The sequence below is a fragment of the Eublepharis macularius genome, chromosome 13 (assembly GCF_028583425.1).
Source record: "Eublepharis macularius isolate TG4126 chromosome 13, MPM_Emac_v1.0, whole genome shotgun sequence".
Classification (NCBI taxonomy): domain Eukaryota; kingdom Metazoa; phylum Chordata; class Lepidosauria; order Squamata; family Eublepharidae; genus Eublepharis; species Eublepharis macularius.
The window spans coordinates 4861690-4870874 of NC_072802.1; positions in this window are offsets into that span (position 1 = coordinate 4861690).

Sequence of the window (9185 nt, forward strand, 5' to 3'; positions counted from 1 at the left end):
TCGTTACTCTCAAGTATGTAATTTCCTCAAATAAAACTTTTTGCCTCTTCAGTCAGCACAGCGTAATTTCGCTGCATTATTTGCGCTCATCCATCACTATGTACCGCGGCTTCCAAGGAACTCGCCTCCCTCTGCAGCTCCTGATGCTTGCAGTAAGAAGGTGTGTCTGGACTGAACATATATTCTGACTGCATGCAGAGTTTCCTAACCAAGTCCAGGAATTCACCATGTGACAGGTATATGCATAAATGGTCAGTCTGGGTTTTTGCTACCACACTGGATGTTCAGGGTAGGGAAGATGCACTGGGTAGGAGGGGCAAGGAAGGACACCCACGTTTCCCATCCCATATAAGACAGCAACTGGCAGTGGCATCAACCAACCTAGCCACCAGAATTTTATTATTATTCGCTACCGCAATAAAGCATCAAACGCACATTCAGCTGCTTGGGTCCTGCACAAACCTTTGTCAAGGAAACAGGAACTGCACAAGTGCTTCAAAATGTGCATGCATTCGCAGTGGCACCTTGCAAATTGCAGCTCTCTTGCCCACTTATTCCAACACTCTCTCTTATCTTATATGCATCCAGTAAGTAACCGGTCCAACAAAAGGATATATCCAAACTTTCCTGATCATCTGCTTATAAAGGGAGATACTGGAACCAGTTCCAGTTTCTGACAGGAAGATACTCAGCTGGGAATTGAGGGGGACCTTGTAACATTTTGGAAATCGCATGTCTTTGGAAATTGGCATTTGTTTTCTGTCTGATATAATGACCTGTGTTTCCAACAGCCTGGAGCAACCACTTAGTCTCAGATATTGCATACATCGGGTGAATTTATGATCCTGAAATTTCTTATGATTATTTGTAGCTTAGTCTTCTCAACCAGTTTTCAGGCATGTGGAACCCATGAGTGACATGACATGTCCACACACTCGAGAACATACGAAGTGGTTTTATGCAGAGTCTGACCATTGGTTCATCTAGCCTGGCACTGGCTTTCCAGGATCTAGAACCAAAGTTCTTCCATAGCCCTGCTATTACACACCCCTTAACTGGGGACGCTGGGAATCACACCTACCACCTTAGGCATGCAAGGCATGTGTTTTCCCACTTGGCTCCCAAAAGGTTGGGCTCAAAATGGATCTGATATTAATGGGACTAACTGCACAGTAAATAAGTCAGGATCAACTGGGAATCAAATGCTGGCCTCTTGGTTTACGCAGTGAGCCTTTTAAGCAGAGAAGCAGCAAGACTCATCTATGGAGAAAAGAATAAATCTCTCAACTAGAAGGACAGAAGAACCACATTCCATGTAGTGGCTCTGCCTCTTCACTGGCACTTGTCCTGAGGAGTTAGCCGTGTTAGTCTGTAGTAGCAAAATCAAAAAGAGTCCAGTAGCACCTTTAAGACTAACCAATTTTATTATAGCATAAGCTTTCGAGAATCAAGTTCTCTTCATCAGATGATCAGGCATCTGATGAAGAGAACTTGATTCTCGAAAGCTTATGCTATAATAAAATTGGTTAGTCTTAAAGGTGCTACTGGACTCTTTTTGATTTTACTGGCACTTGTGTTTCCCATCCCTTCTCTACAACCAGAATCCATAGCTAATGTGTGCCATCTAGTGGACCTTGTTAAGTTCTGTGTCTCTTCTCGGCTTTGTGAAACAGAATTTTGTTCTGCATTGACCATCATTGCATTGAGCAATGATAATTTGTCTGTTTGGCTTATTTCCTATTTATCAGCTGGCATGAATAACGCTTGTTTTGACACAACCATTTTCCAGATGGTGAGCTTGCTACTAAATTGACTTTTCCAGATGGTTTTGGTTTCTGGGTGTTCCAACACGTGGCAATTTTGCAACTTAAGGAGGGGGGGAAGATGGAGGAGCAAGTCCTCAGTACAAACAGAATAAAACAGAGGGTCACAAAGGATTAACAATTGTATTGCACGTATAAAAACAAACAGTACAGCCCGGCCGTTTCCACACGCTCTTACTTTCCTGCTATTTTCGTGCAACGACAGCAATCATGATTATCCCGCTATCGCCAAGCAGCGTTCACACTCCTGCTCAAATAGCATCTGCGTGTCGCTGTCAAGAGTACACGTGCCTCTGAGCGATAGCTACTCTCACCTCTGATGAAAGCATATTCACGCCCTCCCTTTTTTAAAGTTAAGATTTCTGCTATATCAATGTTGAATTAGTTTGCTTTTGGAGTTCCCCACCCCCATTGCTGCCTGTGATAGGCTTATTTTCTGCCTGCCAATTTTACTTGAGTGTCATTGAAGCCTTGTCTTGGCGGGCAATTTTGAAATGATGTAAATAGCACCTCTCCCTCAAAAATCCCTTTGTCTGAGGAGATTATCCACCCCGAAGACTCTCCCCCATGGCACCTCAGGAAGCAGTTTTGCTCTTGATGGCACAAGTGGTGGTTACCATGATTCAGTGCTCTGTGGATTTGTGCCTCGCCTATCTGAGGTACATCAGCAGGAAGAGAAGGGATGCCACCCAACTATTACTATCTTCCTGAAGGCAAACCGCATTCCACCAGAGGCTCGGCACCTTGCACCCAAACAGGCTGCGGCAGCGATGGTATTCACTTGCAGAGTTGGAAGAGGCAAGAGAGTACTGGGTCTATCCGCACAACTGGGAGTGATGGGAAAAGATTGTGCTGCACACATGGGATGAGCGCCACTGGATACTGCGCTTCCAAATGAGCAAGGAGACCTTCATGGAGCTTGTTGAGGTGCTTTGGCCGCATCTGCAGCAGCAGACAACATCTATGCCTGCCCCCATCTCCCTGGAGAAGCGAGTGGCTGTGGCGGTGTGGTGCCTTGAGAGTGGGTCGAGCTACCGAGTGGCCAGCAACCTGTTTGGCATAGGACTGTCTACAGTGACAGCTACAGTGATGGACTTCTGCTTTGCTGTCAAGGTAGAACTTCTGGCCAAGATGGTTTGCCTCAGCGACGAGGTTGGGAAAGTGAGCAAAACTCTTTTTTTTTACTAAGTTGTAAAGTTATTGATATAGCAATAATTAGCATTGAATTTCATGATGTCTTCATTGACTGGCTTTTTTGTAACTGCTATGTATTGTAGGTTACACGTAACTGTTTTATGTTGCATGATCACCCTGCAACATGTTCCACTTACTGTTCTTATTTTTATATCATGTAGATAATGGATGGTTTCCATGAGCTTGGCTTCCCACACTGCATTGGCGCCATCAATGGGATGCACATTCCCCTAAGTGCGCCAGGAGGGAAACTGGACCAGCACGGGAATTGCCAAAACTACTGGCCCATCTTGCTGCAGGGCACCATTGACCACTCCGGAAGGTTCATAGACACAGAAGTGGGAAATACCATGGTGCATTTGTCTTCTTCCGTGATCTGTGCAGCCATGGATGCAGAGTCTCTGGTACCAGGAAATCCCTGTCTTAATGTGGACAGAGTGTAGATGCCACCAATTGTGATTTTAGATGGGGCTTACCCCATGAGATGTTGGCTCATGGAGCCCTATGGGAAGTCCGCAGCCTAAGCCACTCAGCGGCCACTTCGACAGATGCCTGAGTCATGCGTGCAACATGGTGGAGTGTGCATTTGGGAGGCTGGAGGCCTGCTGGTGTTATCTGTCAAATGCTAGAGAACATAATGTGGTGTCCATAGTCACAGCATGAGTCATCCTGCATAATCTTTGTGAGGCTAAGGGACATGCAGGCCTGGGCAATCTAAGAGATCCTGCACCAGTAATGCTGCCGAGGGATGACATCTGGATGCGGGGAAGGAGGTACGGGATGTCTTGGCTCGATTTATGGCAAGGGGCAGCGAGCAGCAATGACTGCTTACTTGTCAGCAGTGAATATAGAGCTGTGTACATACTTTGTCTTGTAAATAGTTCTCCAACATTTAGCTGGTTCCAGACCACATCTTTTGCTGTTAATTAAAACAATTGTTATCTTAAATAAGTTGCACTGTTCCTTTGACACCCCCCCCCCACACACACACTATCCAAACTGCTTGATAGTAGGGGCGGACTCCTCTGATTGTCCAAACCACTTGTCAAAAGTGAACATTTTCTTCAGTTTACATTGTGCCCTGTGATCATCTTTTGGGGATGAGGCTGGAAACAATCCACCAACCTAGGCAGATCATGAGAGGGAGGGCAGGAAAGATCACATCATTGCTTAGTTCTTGTGGTCCCTTCTTACCAGTTTGGTGTAGTGGTTAACAGTGCAGGACTCTAACCTGGAGAGCCGAGTTTGATTCCCCACTCCTCCACATGAAGCCAGCTGGGTGACCTTGGGTCAGTCACAGCTTCTACGAGCTCTCTTAGCCCCACCCACCTCACAGGGTGTTTTGTTCTGGGGATAATAATAACATACTTGTAAACAGCTCTGAGTGGGCATTAAGTTGTCCCGAAGGGCAGTATATAAATCGAAGTTGTTGTTGTTGTTGTTGTTGTTGTTGTTGTTGTTGTTGTTGTTGTTGTTGTTACATGCTCTGGGTAATGCCAAATGCCACCTTGGGGTTGGGAAGCAAGTTTCCCCAGGCTAGTTCAGCTATGGATCCTGACAGTGTTTCCCCATCTCTGGCAAGGAGCAAGGGGCACTGTATGTGTAGGGTAGGGGAAGGGGGTAGTTATGAATTTCCTGCATTGTGCAGGGGATTGTACTACATGACCCTGGAGATCCATCCCAACCCTGAAATTCCATGCTTCTATGATTCCATGAAAACCAAGGAATGTCCACAGTGAGCAGCAGCTGAGCATGGAGCAGGGGTAACTGGGGCAGTTGAGGGGGGGAGTAGCTGTGAAGTTCCTGCATTGTGCAGGGGGTTGGACTAGATGACCCTAGAGGTCCCTTCCAACCCTATATGATTACCACCAAATCGTTACCAAGACAATAAAGATCACTGCTGCATGATATGATGGCGTTCATCAACTCCTGAGATGAGAGCTGGCAATTATTGTCAATCAAATAAAGACTCAGGCCATGCCACTGACAACTAAGTGAGCCTGTCAAAGTTTGTGTGCACACATAAAGCAATTAATGAAAATTGGGTTGGCCTCAGTCTCTGTGCACTGGCCTGTTCAGAGGTCATCACAGTATGACCACACAGTCAAGCTTCTTTAGCAGGCTGGAGGTGGGCGGGGTGTGTGAAGGGGCACCTTGAACATGAAGTTACTGCTGCTTGTTCCACAGAGCCAGTGCAATGCCTGTCAGATCACTGACAATGCACGTCTCTCTCTTGTTCTCAGCAAGGGTTTTGTTATTGGTGCTATAGAAATGACACCGGGCAAATGAGATTTTGGATTTCTGGCATCCGATCCCCAGGACAGCAGCAGACACAGCACTCTGTGTGGAAAACTGCCCACAACATTCAAAACAATGTGTCGGGTCACCATCACGGGCCACTGGCCCAATCAAGTGCTCGGCAACTTGCAAATTTGGGCCGTTTGCGGAGCATGCTCAGTAGCGTTTTATCACTTTTAATTTATTTTATTTTATCATATTTGTATTCCGCCCTCCCTGCAAGCAGGCTCAGGGTGGATAACAGCATTAAAAACATTTAAAACATTCCATATAAAACACTTAAAAGCATCATACGAAAATAAAAAATAGCAGCACTCTTTTTCTTGATGGCGGCACTGTTTTGCACTGTTATGCTTCACTGCAGTAATGGCACCAAAGAGATGCAGCATTTTCTAGAAAGACTGGAAGGCCGAGAGCCTCCTGGAGCTTATGCTGCAGTCCAGAAAGGCAGGGAGGCAGGGAGGTTGAGAAGCAGCACGCATCTCCCCACCCAGGCAATTTTCGTCAACGTTGCCAGGAGCATGGGCGAAAAGGGCTTCCTACAGACCTGGATCAGTGCCACTCCAAATTCAAGCAGGTGAAAGGGTCCCTTTTCGATGCCTTGGAGGCCTGGCAAGGCATTCCAAGGTATAGTGGGAAGCCTCCCTACTTCATCTCAATGATGTGGCTGTGGGAGGAGGCTGGGCGACCCAGTTGGCAAGACCGACGGCATGCTTGTAAGTATTGAGTGCACCTTCTACATCACAACCATAATGCAGAGCTTCATGGGCAGACCTTTGGTTTTGAATTCTGTTATGTATTTGCTACATCTTTCCCCCTCCGCACCTTAGTTCTCGTAGCCTTTTTACATGCCCAGAGTAATGCCTATCACCACCTTGGGGTCAGGTAGCAATTTTCCACAGGTGAATTTGGCTAGAGATCTTGGAAGAGTTTTGCCATCTTCTGGGCATGGAGCAGATGTCACTGAGGCAGTCGGGGGAGGTAGTTGTGAATTTCCTGCATTGTGCAGGGGATGGACTAGATGACCCTAGAGGTCCCTTGCACCCCTATGATTCTGTGATTCTCTAAGTGGCTGGGCTATGAATCAGCACTCTGCCGGTTCGAGTCCCATGACTGCCATGAGCTCAGCAGGTGGCCTTGGGTAAGTTCTTCCTCTCAGTCCCAGCTCCCGAGCTATATTGTGGGAATAATAGCAACACTGACTGTTCACCGCTCTGAGTGGGGCACTCATCTGTACAAAAGGGCAATATATAAGCACACAGTTACTATTACCATGATGATGCTGGGTGGCCTTGGGTCAGTCACAGCTTCTAGGAGCTCTCTCAGCCTCACCTACCTCACAGGGTGATAGTTGTTGTGGGAATAATAATAACATACTTTGTAAACCGCTGAGTGGGTATTAAGTCATCCTGAAGGGTGGTATATAAATCGAATGTTGTTGTTATTATTATTTGAATTACACGCAACACAATCAATAATAAATAAAGATCACATGTTAGCATTGATTGGCCTTACTAAGCTGATACAAGTTTCTACCAAAGACCTAAGTATCACAGCGAGGTGTCAGCGTAATATGTACGCAGTTCGAAGTAACGCCACCTTTTGCAGTTCTGTAGGTATTATGTCAGAAAGATGCAGTTTTTCCATATGAGTTGCAAAGTTTTTCGAAATAGTTCCCAGCACCCCAATGACAATGGGGACTACTGTTGCATTCTTCATCCATAGTCGGGTGGTTTCTATTGCCAGATCTCTATATTTAATCATTTTTTCTTGTTCTTTTTCTTCGACTCTGGCATCCCCTGGAACTGCAATATCTATCATCCAAACTTTTCAATTTTCCACAACTGTTATGTCTGGTGTATTGTATTCAAGGTGTTGGTCAGTTTGTATTCTAAAATCCCACAAGATCTTGACTTGTTCATTTTCTAACACCTTTTCCACCTGATGTTCCCATTAATTCTTTGAAACTGGCAGATTATACTTTTTACTCAATGCCCAGTGAATCAGTTTTGCAACCCTGTCTCGTCTAGCTTTGTAGTCCATCTGTGCAATTTTGCTGCATTCACAAATAAGGTGGGATACAGTTTCATCTTTTTCCTGGCAAAGTTGACATTTTGGATTTTCACTGATTTTCTGAATTTTGGCTTTCATAACATTTGTTTGCAGTGCTTGTTCTTGTGCTGCAAAGATCAGACCTTCAGTTGCTTTCTTGATTGTACTCATCTTCAACCATGCCCCAGTTAGGCTGTTGTCACTTTTTCCTTCAATATTTTTTAGATGTTGCCCAAGTAAGGGTTTGTTCTTCCAGCCATTTAATCTATTCTCAAACTGTTTCTTCTTGTATTCAGCCTTTGTTTCGGTTGTTTTTAATATGTTCTCTGTTTTCACAGCCTGAAGTAATTTTTCTGTACTTCTACTGATGTAATCATTCAGGCCTCTCTTTTCTTCTTCCACTACCTGATGTACTTGTAACAGTTCTTTCGCACCAATTTTTCGTGGTAAATATAACCTGTTGACATCATGTTTCGGGTGTAAAGAGTGATGCATGTTCATTAGTTTTAATACAATTTTTCTAAATCTATGAGTCCAATCTATTATTCCAGATGGACATCTGATAACTGGGATCGGCCATGTATTTATGGCCTTGATTGTATTTCCACCATTTAATTTTGACTTCAAAATTTTTTGTACTCTCTTTTTTTTAATTATTATTAGGTGAGAATATTAATATACAACTTCAAATAACATCTCATTATCCTTTTCCCCCACCCTTTCCCTCCCCCCCTTTTTCCAGGACTTCCAACAGCTTTCCAACCCTATATCCTAATCTATTCCCAATATGTCCCCTTTTTCTGTAACTCCTTATCTCATGTTTACTTACTGTTTTATTCAACTAAGCCCTATCTATTAACTTCAAAAATATTGTTATAAACTTAAAATCTATTATCTATTACTTTATATTAGCTCCACATATATTTAAATTTAAACTAACTAACAGTCGGATAAAATATCTACTTTAGTAATTCTAACAATATCTGTTAATTCTAAGTCCACTTACATTTGGGCTAACAATTAGCTAATACTTCACTTCATATGGTAAAGACTCTATCTCTTCTAATAACAAATCTCTTCTAATAATTTTCAAATTGCCATAGTTCCCCCTTTACGTCCCACTTCTTTTCTAAATATGTTTTCAATCTTCCCCAGTCTGTAAAAAATTCCGCTGGATTCTGATCTCTCAGCTTCCTTGTCATTTTGTCCATTTCCGCCATGTACAGCAATTTATGCATCCAATCTTCAATAGTTGGTATTTCTTGCACCTTCCATTTTTGCGCATATAAAAGTCTTGCTGCCGTCGTCATATAAAATAATAATGTTCGGTATTGAGTAGGAACATCTTTTATGCTTAAGTTCAATAGCAATAGTTCTGGGTTCTTCTTTTTTTAAATCTGCAATATCTCATTTATTACTTCTATAATATCTCCCCAGAACTGTCTGGCTATTTCACATGTCCACCACATATGATACAATGATCCTTCATACTTTTTACATTTCCAGCATTTATCTGACATATTAGCATTTCCAAGCGCAATCTTCTTTGGCGTTAAATACCATCTATAGATCATTTTATAAACATTCTCTTTAATACTGGTACAAGTTGAAATCTTCAGTGTCATTTTCCATAAATATTCCCATGATTCCATTGTTATTTCTTTATGACAATTGATTGCCCACTTCACCATCTGTACTTTGACCGTCTCATCCTCTGTATACCACTTCAAAAGTATTTTGTAAATTTTAGATATCTTCTTTTTGCTTTCTTGTAGTATAGTCTCTTCCAACTCTGAGTTTTCCCATTTAATTCCTTCT